The sequence below is a fragment of the Mus pahari genome, chromosome 10 (genome assembly GCF_900095145.1).
Source record: "Mus pahari chromosome 10, PAHARI_EIJ_v1.1, whole genome shotgun sequence".
Taxonomy (NCBI): domain Eukaryota; kingdom Metazoa; phylum Chordata; class Mammalia; order Rodentia; family Muridae; genus Mus; species Mus pahari.
This window is the reverse complement of record NC_034599.1, coordinates 35216601-35231116: the sequence shown is the minus strand read 5'-3', so window position 1 is coordinate 35231116 and position 14516 is coordinate 35216601.

The following is a 14516-nucleotide window of genomic DNA, read 5'->3' as shown; positions in this document are numbered from 1 at the left end:
CTACACTGGGGCAAAGAGCCTTCACAGGACCAAGGGCCTCTTCTCCCATTGATGACCAACAAAGCCATCCTCTGCTACATATGCAGCTAGAGCCATGAACCCCACCATGTGTTTTCTTTGGTTGGTGGTTTAGTCCTAGGGAGCTCTGGGGGTACTGGTTATTTCATATTGTTGTTCCTCCTGTGGGGCTGCAACCTTTTCAACTCCTTGGGTCCTTTCTCTAGCTCCTTCACTGGGGACTCTATGCTCAGCCCAATGGTAGGCTGTGAGCATCCACCTCTGTATTTGTCAGGCTCTGGTGGAGCCTCTCAGGAGACAGCTATAACAGGCTTCTGTCAGCAAGAACTTGTTGGCATCCACAAAAGTGTCTGGGTTTGGTGACTGTATATGGGATGAATTCCCCAGTTGGGGCAGTCTCTGGATGGTCTTTCCTTCAGTCTCTGCTCTACACTTTGTCTCTGTAACTCCTTCCATGGGTATTTTGTTTCCCCTTCTAAGAAGGATCGAAGTGTTCACACTTTGGTGTTCCTTCTTCTTGAGTTTCATGTTTTTTTTTAATTAAAAAAATATTTATTTATTTTTAGAAAAACATTTAGCTTTTCAAGAAACAAAACAAAACAAAACGAAGCAAACAACAACAAAACCCCCTCTCAGTTCTTGTTAGATAACTGAGAAATAAAAACCTAAAAGACAAAGTTGGGCAGACCTGGAAGTTCCTTCCCACTGTTTAGCTTTCCTAGTCCTGGATGGGGCTATGCTGGCTGCTGGGGAGGAAGGTATCAGTAATAATCCAGTGCTGGACCCTGCATACTACAAATATGATCTTTTAGGCAGGATGTATCCACTTGTGCAGTAGTGGCTCGGCTGTTTGGCGATAATCAACAGCTTTCTTATTTGATTTGTAGTTTGCTTCCTAAAGGGGAACTCATTCTTGCTTTGGTAAACTTGGCCAAAAGCCTAAATAGCTCAGGAGCACATAGGTCCCAAGCGGGCAACTTTCCACTGTTGTTTTTCTACATGGACACGCTGCTGTCAAACTGCCTTCTAAATCTTTACACTTATACTCGTGGCTTAGTGTTGGCCCCAATCTTGGTTAGAGAAACTTGTTTTCGCAAAGGGCAGCTGCTAACAGACAGACTCACATCTGTCCAAAGTGCTTAGACTGAGCGACTGCTGAGTGCTGGTCATTAACTGGGACATCTGTCGGTCCTCCACTAAGGCTTAGAAAACATGATGGGAAGGTTCACAGGAAGAATGTGAGAGCTGGAGGATGGGGAAGAGTGCCACAGCCACACCCACTGGAGCCTGTGGGCGAGGCCTGTGAAGCCAGCACAGCTGCTTGACACAGTTCCAGGACAGCTGAGGGGATTGCTACAACCTCTGTCCTTCTGTCTCTGACTTTGAGGTTTTGGTCCCTGGGTGTTGCATTCTTGAGAACTTCTGCATTATGATTCATTTTATGCCTTTTCCTGAAAAGAGTGCTGTCTGAGTCTTTTTAGGAAAATCCTAAAATTAACTTCATCTGGTCACCATTTGGAAGTCTTCCTTGTGCCCTGGGGATCATTAAGTTCAGATAAGCACATAGCTAGATGAAGTCATTACTCCAGGAATCTTCTAGGGGTGTCTGCCCCTTTGCAAACTCACACAGTATAATTGGAGCAGGGTGAACAGATGATTTACGAACTCTGACTGGCCAGGAGACTAGGTTACAGATTCAAGGTCTCTTTTATTATAGATTTAGAACTCTCTGGAAATGTTTAAAAATGGGGGAGTGTGTGTGTCTAACAATGTACACCCCTGGAGGTCTAGAACTCAGTAAATAAGATAGACTAAAACGCACTTTTCCTATTTTATAGCATAGGCGACGAAACATATAGTAAAGGAAGCTAGATGTTAGCATTTCAGTTATTTTCTGTTTGTGTGGAGTGCTTTCAATGTACAAACCCTGCCAGCTTAAAGCAGGCTGTCGTATAATAAACGTATTTGCTTTGGAGGAGACATTCTTTAGGTTCTTTAAATTGGAGTTATAGGACTGATAATAAGAATAAAATCTATTTTGTTTGTGAATTCTAATTATAACTGATATCATATCTGTGGCTATGTAATTAAAAACCAAACAAATAATTTTACCATTTGGAAAATCATTAATCTGTCTTTGTTCTGTGAAACTTGTAGAAAGAAGCCCCTGGGGTTGCTAGTCATTCAGAGCTCCAAGATTCCCCTGACCATCCCCTTATTCCCTCCCTCCCCTTGCCTATTCCGTATCTCCTCTGCAGGTTGTTCTGTCTGTACAGGACAGTTAGCCATGGAAGCCCCTCCCCAACAGGACCCCCAGGAAAAGAATGTTGTGAAATTATTCTTCTGGACATTTAACACAGCCTTTGGACTCAGCATCTCACAGCAGCTGTGGTTGAAGGGCCAAGATCAATACAGACAATATTCCAACATGGATAAGGGGATGAGGCTGTACCCTAGCTCAGGAACAGTTAACGGCTGTTGGAGACGGGCAAGTAATTTTCTCTTTAGTTGTGTAGCCACTGGTAAGCTGCCTGTGCTCCTGTAAATAACTCCACACCCATGCTTAGTCAAACAACCTAATTAAGCCACATGGGCCACAAGGGCACATGAAAGAAAGAGGGGGCTTGATGGGAAGCAGAAGGAAGCCAGAGCAAGTGGGTGAGGGATGATATGACCAAAAGCAAAGGGAGTGAATGTGACCAAAATATATCATATGCATATATGACATTATCTAAGAAAAATTAAAAATGTTTTTAACAAAGACACTTCCCTCCACCACCCATGAAAAGATAGCTTGATACAGAATGACCATTGGAGTGGTTGAAATATCATCATCATCACCATCACCATCACCACCACCACCACCACCAACACCATCATCATCATCATCATCATCATCATCATCATTGGTTTTTCAAGATAGGGTTTCTCTGTGTAGACTTGGTTGTCCTGAAATCCATTTTGTAGACCATGCTGACCTTGAATTCAGAGATCTGCCTCAATTACCTATGTAGGTCTGACCTAAAATTTCTTTGTTTTCCATTATCTAATCTATTTATTTACTTTACATCCTGATTGCAGCTTCACCTCCTCCCAGTTCCTCCCTTCCCATCTCCCTTTCCCTTCCCTCCCTTCCCTTTCTCCCCCGAGAAGGGGAGGTTTCTCTAGGACACCAACCCACCTCCACATATTAAGCTGTAGTAGGACTAGGCACATCTTCTCTCACTGAGGTTGGACAAGGCAGCATAGCCAGGGGAGAGGGAGCCAAAGGCAAGCAACAGAGTAATAGACAGCCCCTGCTCCAGTTGTTAGGGGACCCATATGGAGACCAAGCTGCACATCAGGTATGTGTGGGCAGCCAAGGTCCATCCTATGCATATTCTTAACTTGGTGGTTCAATGTCTGTGAAGCTCTATGGGCTTCTGTAGGTCTTCTTGTGTTGTCTGTGGCCTCTCTTGCTCTTTCCTTCAATCCTTTCTCCCTCTCTTCCTCAAGATTCCATAGCCTCTGACTAATGCTAGGGTTTGGGTCTCAGAATCAGTTTTCATCAGCTGCTGGGCAAAGCCTCCAGAGGGCAGCCATGCTAGGCTCCTGTTTTTGAGTACAGCAGAATATCATTAACAGTGCCAGGAGTTGGCTCTCTCCCATGAGATGGATCTCGAGTTGGGCCAGTCATTGGCTGGTTATTCCCTCAATCTCTACTCCATCTTTATCCCTGTGCATCTTGTAGACAGGTCAAATTTAGGTTGAAGTTTTGGTGGATGGATTGGTGTACATATCCTTCCACTGCCTGGTTACAGGAGGTGGCCATTTCAGGTTTTCACATCCCCTGTCTTAGCTAGGGTCACCCTCAGAGATTCCTGATAGTTTTCCCTGGCCAGGCCTCAACTCATCCAAGAGATATCCTCTGTGTGACTTCAGTTCTCACCCTTCTCTCCTCTACCCACCTCATCCCTCCTGTTCTTGTCCCCAGGTCTCCACCACCGAATCTCCTCCCTCCAACCAGTCCAAATTTTAACCAGTCCAATATTTAACCCATTTCTCCTTCTTACTGAGATTCAAGAATCCTTTGGGCCCTCCTTGTTACTTAAGCTTCTTTGTGAATTGTTATCTTGGGTATTCTGAACTTTATCTTTCTGAACTTTATTTTTATTTATAAGTGGCTAATATCCACTTATAAGTGAGTACATTCCACATGTGTCTTTCTGGGTCTGGATTACCTCACTCAGGATGATGTTTTCAGCCTGCAAATTTCATTATGTCCATGTTTTTCATAGCTAAGTAATATTTCGTTGTATAAACATACCACATTTTCTTTACCCATTCTTTGGTTGAGGGACATCTGGGCCGTTTCCAGTTTCTGTCTATTAGGCATATGAAAAGTAGAACTTTAAAAACAACAACCGAACACCATGTAAAATTGATAACTTTTACTCATGGCAACAGTATGGTTAAAACATACAAACAACGTATATTATAAATAAATATACAGCAAGCCTTCTACTGATTTTTTTCTAATTCTGAGAGATGTTTCTAAGACACCAACGTGCTTGAGAAAATTGCATGCAGCAGAAAATTCACATTTAACATGTACTGAATTCCACCAGTTATCTAGATGACTTTAAAAATCCCTGACAAAAATAATGGTTCAAAACTGTGGCAGTGTTCAAAATGGAGTCAAATGGTAGGACACCTGTCGAGCATGTATGAGCACCTGGCTTCACCCACGGCAACTAGGAAAGGAAAGCCAGATTGAGGTGTGTTTGTTGGCTCTAAGAAGACTTCTTTTCTTTATTTTTATGTGCTTGTTTGTGTTAAATAGTAGGGTTGTAAAGCTAAATAAAAAAAAAATCAAACACAAAAGAAATGTATGAAGAAAAGAATTTTGGAAAAAAATAAATTTTTTTATTCTTTGAATTGTGGAGCTGTGATACGGAGCTGGTGGAGAACAGCTAATTTATCCCTCAGGGATGGTTCATGTTGGTCACTGCTCTTCCCTACCCTTGTCCCTGGCATGGTCCCCAGTGACAGCAAGGGAGGTTTTCATGCCCCACAGCTGGCATTACCTCTGCTTTGCCAATAATCCCTTTGCAATAGACCTGAAGTTCTCTTGAGGGCCTTCTCCAATCTTTTGATCCAAATTTATGCATTGCCAATTTCTACAGTGATATCATATGGGAAGCTGCAGGTGAGTGAATCACACCTGTTTAATGTATTTCCTAAGCTTTTTCTCATTCACTCGAAGGGCTTGAACCTGTGATTATCCACTAGAAGAGCACACTGCTGGATTCGGCTCAGGCTGACCCTGAAGACTCTGTCATTGCACTTCTCTGGTTGCCATTCTGAACAACTTCAACTACATAATACAGTGTGTGTGTGTGTGTGTGTGTGTGTGTGTGTGTGTGTGTGTGTGCGCGCGCGCGTGTGCGTGCATGTGAGAGAGAAAGAGAGAGAGAGAGATATCATCTATTTTCATAACGAAGAATAAGATTGAAGTTACACTATTCCCTACCAAATAGAAATGCGTATATGCATATGTTTTGAAATAGATTTAAGCATTTGTGATGCGACTATCACATTTTTAGTCATAACTTAAATTGAATGTTCATATGCTGAAGGTAGATGACACTCAAGCTGGAGTTTGACTTCATTTTCCAAAATCTTCAATTAGGGACTCCTTAATCTAACATTTAGCTGGAACACAATCTGCCCTTTATCTGCTTATCTCCACAGTCTTTTGCCCAGATTTTGTTTCCAAGTCAGATATTTTGGCTGCATTCATGCATCCTCTCAATGGTTGCACATTTTCTTAATCTCTCTTCCCTTTGAAATGGAAACTCACCAGCCCTGCCCTGTCCTGTTTTTGTCAACTGACTACTCTCTCCAAATTACAAGATCTAGCCATGCCAATGCTTATATTGAAGACATTGGTAGCTAACCATCTTCGACATATGGGTTAACTCCTTTTCATATAGTAGCTAATTTCATAATTAACCCCAACACAGAAAATGTTATTTTCACTTTACAGTTTTGGAAACTTCAGGGTTAATCTCAGTGGCAACACTTTGCACAGTCGATCTAGGACAGTGAGGGATGTTTGCCCAGACATTCACTAGTAATGGGCTCTAGAGCTGTGGGGCTGGGGAAGCCAGAGTGAAGTCAAGACATGTCTAAACCCTGCAAATCTCATCCTAAGGCCAGCAGGAGTAGGACCGTTTTCCTCCTTGCTCTGGACCTGCATGTCCTGGGGCATTAGCCTGTATGACTGACCCCCACTTCTGCCACCCTTGAAGTAGTCACGTAGCCTGGTGGCCAAATTACAGGACATGTCCAGCAAGTTCTTGAAATTTCTCTTCAGGCAAATGAAGTAGTCCCAGCATCTCAGCACCAGCCAATAATGTACTCTCACCCTGAAAACCCCTATCCACTCGCCAGAGTTTATATAGCCCTTATTACCTACTGTTTCACTGCAAACCATCTCGGAGAAGGCTGTTTTCCTCCAGTACTCTCTGCTGACCAAGGTCCTGTGGAACCCACCCACCTGGATAAACTTCATTCCTTTGAGTCCCACCCAGCTCACAACAGTGCCTGGAGACCCCCAGGGCAGAAGCAATCCCAGGCCATAGAGTCACATTCTTAGATAGTGTTGACTTCAAAGCAGTGTGAGTTTCCCTGTGAAACCTGCCTTTAAGAGTTATATGACCCAGCACAAGGGAAGGCCTGGGCCAAGTAGTGGGAGTGGGTGGGTAGGGGAGCAGGGGCGTGGGGGGGGGTATAGGGAACTTTCGGGATAGCATTTGTAATGTAAATAAAGAAAATAAATACAATAAAATAAAAAAAACAAAACAAAAACAAAAACAAAAAAATTTAAATATCAAAAATCAACAGTGCTCCTAAATACAAATGACAAACAAACTGAAAAAGAAGTCAGGGAAACAATGCTATCCAAAATACAAATAAAACTGTGTTAGGTACCTTGATAAAAAAAAAAAAAAGAGTTAGCAAATGCCGGAGTTATTCTGAACCTAAGGTTGATGGGTATAGAGGACCTGAGGTAAAGAAAACATGATATACACAGTGCTCAGGTCAGAGGTGACTTCTTCCCGGGCAGCATTGTATTTATGATCTTGTATATGCTTATCAATTATCACAGGTGTTCTCAAATTTTAGCTTATTTACAAAATTTTCTTTCCTTTTCACCCAAAAGATGATCTGAGAAGGAAAGGAATGTAGTCATTTTATTATTATCATTATTTCCTTGACACAGGGCATCTTAATGTTAGTGGGCAGCTGTGAGCGATCTTAAGACCTCCACCCCAGCCCCTCTGCACCTTAGCCTTTCAAGTGATGGATTGCAAATATGCATTCCTATTCTTAGCAGTATTACTCCTTTAGTGGCTAGTACCCTCTGCACAAAGTAGAGAAGGAAATGCTCACCAAATTAAAGGGACTAGATGATTCACATATGCATGTACTGGGTGACATGTCAAAACGTATGCGAAAGACAAGTCAGTTCAAATCTGGGCTCTGCACTCACATTTCCAAAAAACAAGACCGGTTAGAGTGAAGCTCTGTGAGTCGAGGGAAGCCTTCAGGCACAAGCAGCAGTAAGTCCTTCCTGTCTTGTTTCAGTCTTCTCTGTAAGAGAGTTCCTTTAGTGCAATTTCCTTATCAGGCTGCTTATCCCTCAGCCTGTAGACTTATGTATATATGAATTTATATTTTTGACTGTATATATGCATCCTGGGACAGCTATAGGTGTGGCACAGAACATTTATATTTGTTATTTGTTGACTACAATATTATGGCACAGTTTCCAAAGGTTAGACACCCAGGTAGGCAGAGGTTGGAAAAACACAGTGCCTTTGCATTTTACACATTTGGCATTATATGATGCTTAAAACAGCCCAGTAAGGCAAATTGGGCATATTGCTATGATTCTCATTTCACACAGGGAAACTAAAGGGACAGAGATTAAGCAAATTTTCCAGGGTCACAAACATTTTAGTGCAAAGTCAGAACTGGAATCCAAGTTCTGTGATGTGGCTTCTATAAGCAGAGCTTGGTGAGTGCGTTCTTTGGCATCTGAGACAAACAATCCTGTCCTGTGAGTGACATGTCAAGGGTTTGTGACTGCCTTTACAAGTGTTTCTCATCAGGCACGGAGTCATCTGCAGTTCTTGCCTATGTTTGTTTGGTGTGAGGAAGACAGTGATGAGGAGTTACAGTGATGTCATACCATTGTGACAAGACATAACATGAAGACTGTGGTGGTGGAGCATGAGAATGTGCAGTGTGCTTTCCTCAGAAGCACTTCTGGTCATGATGGAGGTACTTCATGTTTGCATTGATCAACTCAAATGTGCCCCAGTCGTGTGAGGTCATTAGGACACTTGAAACATGGCTGTCACAATGTTAAGAAAATCCATTTTAAAACATTTCTTTTATGTAAATTGGCAAAGTATAATCACATATATTTATGGGCTAATAGATTCTGATGTATAATAGTTCAGTGTAGTTATAATGTTGTGCAGTGGATCTCAGAAATTTATTCTTTTTGTTAAATGGAAACTTTGTTTTATGTATGTATGTATGTATGTATGTATGTATGTATGTATGTATGTATGCATTTATATCACAAATGCTGCCCCCTCCCAGTTCCCTCTTGCAGATTTCCTCTCCCATCTCCCCTCCCTTTCAACTCTGGGAGGGCACTCCTCCTGTGTATCCTTCCACCCTTCTGCATCAAGTCTCTGCAGGATGAAGTACATCCTCTCCCACTGAGGACAGACAAGGCAACCCTCTTCTACATATGTGTTGGGGTCCTTGAACCAACCCCTGTATGCTGTTTGGTTGGTGGCTCAGTCTCTGGAACCTCCCAGGGGCCCAGGTTAGTTGACACTGCTTGTCTTCCTGTGGGGTTGCCATCTTCTTCAAGGCCTTCAGTCCTTGCTGTAACTCTTCCAAAGCAGTCCTGACCTCTGACCAATGTTTGGCTGTGGGTATCTGCATCTGTCTCAGTCAGCTGCTGGGGAGAAAGCACAACATACCATCAATAATAGTGCCTGCCCATGGGATGGGTCTCAAGTTGGGCTGACCACTGGTCAGCCCTTCCTTCAGTCTCTGCTCCATCTTTGTCCCTGAATTTCTTTTAGACAGAACCAATTTTGGAATATAAGTTTTATAGGTGAATTGTTGTTCCCATCCCTCCACTGGGATGTCTAGCTCTGGAACTCTCTCCTGCCTCTCCCCTTAACCTATCCTGCCCCCTTATTGTTTTTCCCCTCTATATTCCCTTTCTCACCTAGATCCCTCCTTCCCTTTTTCTGATTCCCATTACTATTTTGTTCCCCCTTCTAAGTGAGATTCACACATTCTCACTTGGGCCTTCCTTCATGTTTAAATTCTTTGGATCTGTGGATTGTATTCTGTGTATTCTGTACTTTTTTGAATAATATCCACTTATTAGTGAGTACATACCATGCATGTCCTTCTGGGTCTGGGATACATCACTCAGGATGATATTTTTTAGTTCCATCTCTTTGCCTGCAAAAATCATGATGTCCTTGTTTTAATAGCTGAATAGTATCCCATAGGGCCAGCAGAATGAATGACATATGCAGCTGCCAGAGGTTGGGGTAAGGGTAAACTCTAGGAAGTCACACAGACCTGGAATGAGGGAAGCTCCCAGGAGTCAATGGGGATGACCTTATGGGTACATAGACCCTGAAGAGACCACCTCCAGTAGCTAGACATCCCAGTGGAGAGATGGGAACAAGACTTCTGTAAAGCTAAGGACACTGAAAAAATGATCTTCACTAACCCTACATCCAACAGAGGGCTAATATCCAAAATATATAAAGAACTCAAGAAGTTAGATTCAAAAAGAAAGAAAGAAAACCACAAATCACAAAATGGGGTACAGAGCTAAACAGAGAATTCTCAGCAGAGGAATCTTGAATGGCAGAGAAGCACTTAAAGAAGTGCTTAACATCCTTAGTCATCAGGGAAATGCAAGTCAAAATGACCCTGAGATTCCACTTTACACAGTCAGAATGGCTAGGATCAAACACTCAAGCAAAAACACATGCTAGCAAGGATGTGGAGAAAAGGAAACACTCCTCCATTACTAGTGGGGTTGCAAACTTTTAAAAACCACTCTGGAAATCAATCTGGCAATTTCTCAGAAAACTGGAAATAGATCTAGATCTTTCCATTTCCTTTCCTATCAATTGTTGATCTTAGAGCCTGAGCCATTGGTGTTCTCTTCAGGAAATTTCCTCCTGTGACTATGTATTTAAGGCTATTCCCCATTTTTTCTTCTACTAGATTTAGTGTGTCCAGTTTTATATTGAGGTCTTTGATCCACCTGTATTGAGTTTTGTGTAGGCTGATGAATACAGATCTATTTGCATTTTTCTACATGCAGACACCCAGTTCACCCAGAACCATTTGTCGAGAATGACGCCTTGCTTTCATTGTGTGGTTTTTGATTTCTATGTAAAAAAAAAAAAATCAAGTATCTATAGGTATGTGGGTTTAGTTCTGGGTCTTTGATTGTACTCCATTGATCAACCTGCTTGTTTCTGTACCAATACTATGGAGTTTTTTTTTTTTAATCACTATTGCTCTGTAGTATATCTTGAAGTCAAGGATGGTGATTCCTCCAGTTCTTTTATTGTTCAGGGTCATTTTGATTATTCTGTTTTTTTTTTCCATATGAAGTTGAGGACTGCTCTTTCAAGGTTTGTAAAAAATTGTGTTGAAATTTTTATGGGTAGTGCATTGAATCTGTAGATAGAGTTTGGTAAGATGTCTATTTTCACTATGTTAATCCTGGAGATCTATGAGCATTGCTGATCTCCCCATCTTCTGATGTCTTCTTCAGTTTCTTTCTTCAGGGACTTGAAGTTCTTATCATATAGCTCTTTCACTTGCTTGGGAGTTACACTAAGATATTTTATATTATTTGTGGCTATTTTAAAGGGTACTGTTGCCCTAAAATCTTTGTCAGCCTGTTTATCAGTTAGTTGTATAAAGGAAGGCTACTGATTTCTTGGAGTTAATTTTATATCCAGCCACTTTGCTGAAGTTGTTTATCAGCTGTAGGAGTTCTCTGGTGGAGTTTTTAGAGTTGCTAAACATTGTCAAGTACGACCATCTCTATCCATTTCCCGCACCCCGGTCTCTTCTTCAACTCTCTCTCAGCTCAATGGCTATTGATTCCACACCAAAGTGAAGATGCTGTGTTTGTCTGACTATATTTGGTTTTCTTTCTCGTAGTAGTTTTTGTAGTTTCAATTCCTACATGTAAGTCTTTAATATGTTTTGATTTGGCATTTGTAACTGGGGAGAGACAATTAGCTAGCGTTATTCTGTATGTTAAATTTTCTGTGACAATTTATTGAGATCATTAAGGGGATTTTAACTCTTACCACAAAAGAATTTCAACAGCACTTGGAATAAAAGCAAAAGATCTTTAAAATATTAATATATATATATATTCATTAATTTATTTGCATCAAACACTACCCCCATCCTGGTTGCCTCTCACAGAGACCCTCCCCCTCTTTCTCCTTTCTTTATCCTCCTCATCTTCTTCTCCTATTCTATTCTATTCTATTCTGTTCTGTTCTGTTCTGTTCTGTTCTGTTCTGTTCTGTTCTGTTCTGTTCTGTTCTGTTCTATTCCATTCTATTCCATTCTATTCTATTCTATTTATGGTGAAAGCAACCCAAAGTTTTTTCACAATAGATTTACTAATGTATATTTCTTCCAACAGTATACAATGATTTCTCTTCTTTACATTCTTGCATTTGTCTTTATTTTGGATAATAGCCATTCTGTCAAGTGTGAGGCTATATCTCACTGTGTTTTCAATTTGCCATTCCTGTTCTCTTCTGAGAGGGTGCCCTTCCCCAGTATTCTCCACCCTTGCAAATCAAAACTCTGCCAGGGTAGGTGCATCCTCTCTCATTGATGTCAGACAACGCAGTCCTGTAGTCAGGCAGAGAAGCTCTTTAATGGGCAGAAAAACCAGGCTTCTGCTCTAGGAGATTTGGTCATGAATAGAAACATGCCATGACTTACATAGCGCAGGCAGTTTTGTCGTAGTCTTGTGTATGTGACCATCCAAGGGTGGTCATTGCTTTAAAAGAGTTTTTCTCAGGAGCTAAGCAAATTTCACAGACGCTGAAACTGCAGGTTTCTAGTTAGAGTAGTTTTCATTATTAGCAAACAGAACCTGCTTTCAAGGAGATATCAGTGGCTGTCACTTCTAAAGAAAAAGGCAGACCTGATTTTCCAAATAAAGGAAGCTCCACAATCACAGAAATCAGAGAGAAGGTAACAGTGGGGTCTTCACTAAGCAGAAGGAAAACTCGGACTTCTTCCTTTTCTCATCCCTATGTGAATTAATATTTCCCAAGTAAGCTTGTTAATCATATTTAATTAATGTTAAAGCTTGGTATATTCATTTTCCTCTTCAGAAAGACTATCATTATCCAAGGCATCAGGGTACTATTGTGAAAAGCACTTGAGTTTCTACATATGGGCTTCCTTCTAGTCCTCACTGACATGCTCAGTAAGTCCACATTTACGCCAATAACTTGCTGTTTTGACTCACAGCACTGGGATATAACTGATGTCTGGTAGATTAATTATTCATGCTTTGTTCTTTGCAGTTATAATTTATTTATCTAGGAAGGTTATTTGTTGTTTGTTTATTTGTTTATTATCTACTTATTTGTGTGGTTTATGCTAATTTCATTTGTTTCATTTCTGTAAGAAATGCTACTAGTGGATTGGTAGGAATTGTTTTGAATCTTGTAAAATCTGGTCATTTCAATAATGTTTATTCTCCATTTTTCTTTTTTATTAGTGATTTATCTTTTCAAAGAACCAGTTTGAATTTCACTTACTTTTTCTTGTTGGTTTTATAATTTTAATTACACTGATTTATTTTAAATATTTAAGATTTATATCCCCTAGTTTGTTTAGGCTTATATTTCAACTCTTTCTCTGTTGAGGTGGAAATTTAGCATATTGACTTAGAATTTTCTTATTTTCTTATCTAAGTATTTAATGCTTCACTTTACTTTTGAACATTGCCTTTAGTAAACACATTTTAACAAATTATATTTACCTTGTAAAATGTTATGTTTCTTAAAATTAGATTTTCTGGGTCTTCTTTGAGCCATGTGTCACTTAAATATACTCTTCAATTTTTAAATATTTGGGAACAAATAACTGTTTTTCCATTATTGGCTAGTAGATTAATTCACAGTAGTGTAAGAAAGCCACACACTGTTATTTATATTCTTCTACATTTGTTAATTTATGTATTTTGAGATGTAACATGGTCTACCCTAGAGAACATTTGATGTGAGCTGGAGAAGAATGTGTGCCAACTGTTGTTCTATCTCTCCTAGTCTATTGACCTAGGTGTCTCAAAGAAAGACAAAGAATCAATGTAACAGCATTTTGAACACTGGCTTCACAGTGAGACCTCACACTGGGCAGTGTCTTTCTCCTAGTTTTCTTCTCCTTGAGCAATGTTAGACATTCAGCATGAGTCACTCCATATAGACCATAGTATCAGTTTGCTGATGTCTATATAATAGCATGTGGGAATATTGATTGGGATTGCATTGAACCTCTAGGTCAAATTGCAAATAACTGCAGTTTTCATAATGTCAATGCAGAATTCCATAGTCTTCATTCATTCATTCATTCATTCATCTTTTGGGTTTCTTAAAATATGAATTTATAGTTTTCCTCATGTAGATCTTATGTGTATTTGTTAAATTTCTCTCCAAATATTTAGGGGGTTGTCTTACCTTTCTCTGGCTGATCACTGACTTTCAGTTTACCAAAAATGTTCTTAAATTAAGCATTGACTTTCAGGCTTCTAGAATGTTGAAACTTACATTAGAAAGCCCACATTGTATTTTTAAAGCATCTCATCAAATTAAAACAGAGATGCATAGACTTTAATAAAGAAACATGAAACATATCAAAAATTGAGAGTGTCAAGTTCTGGGAACACAAGAGGCTTTCTGTGTAAGATAGATTGACTTTGTACTTGACGCTGACTTTCAGTTCACCATCTTTACATGGCAGCCTCTCAAGTGTTGGAAGGACATATCTGCAACATAATGTGCAGTGTGGTGGTTTGAATGAGAATGGCCCCCATGGGCTCCTATATTTGAATGCTTAGTCACTAGGGAGTAGACTGGTTTGGACAGGATTAGGAGGTGAGGCTTTGCTGGACAAGGTGTGTCTCTGGGAGTGAGGTTTAAGGTCTCAAAAGCTATGCTCAGGCAAAATAATCTTGCTATCTGCCTGCTGCCAGCACACCAGAATGTAGTTCTTAGCTCCTGCTCCAGTGCTGTGTGTGCTGCCAGGCCCATGCCACAGTGATAATGGGTTAACTTCTGAAATATATATATATATATATATATATATATATATATATATATATATATATATATATATAT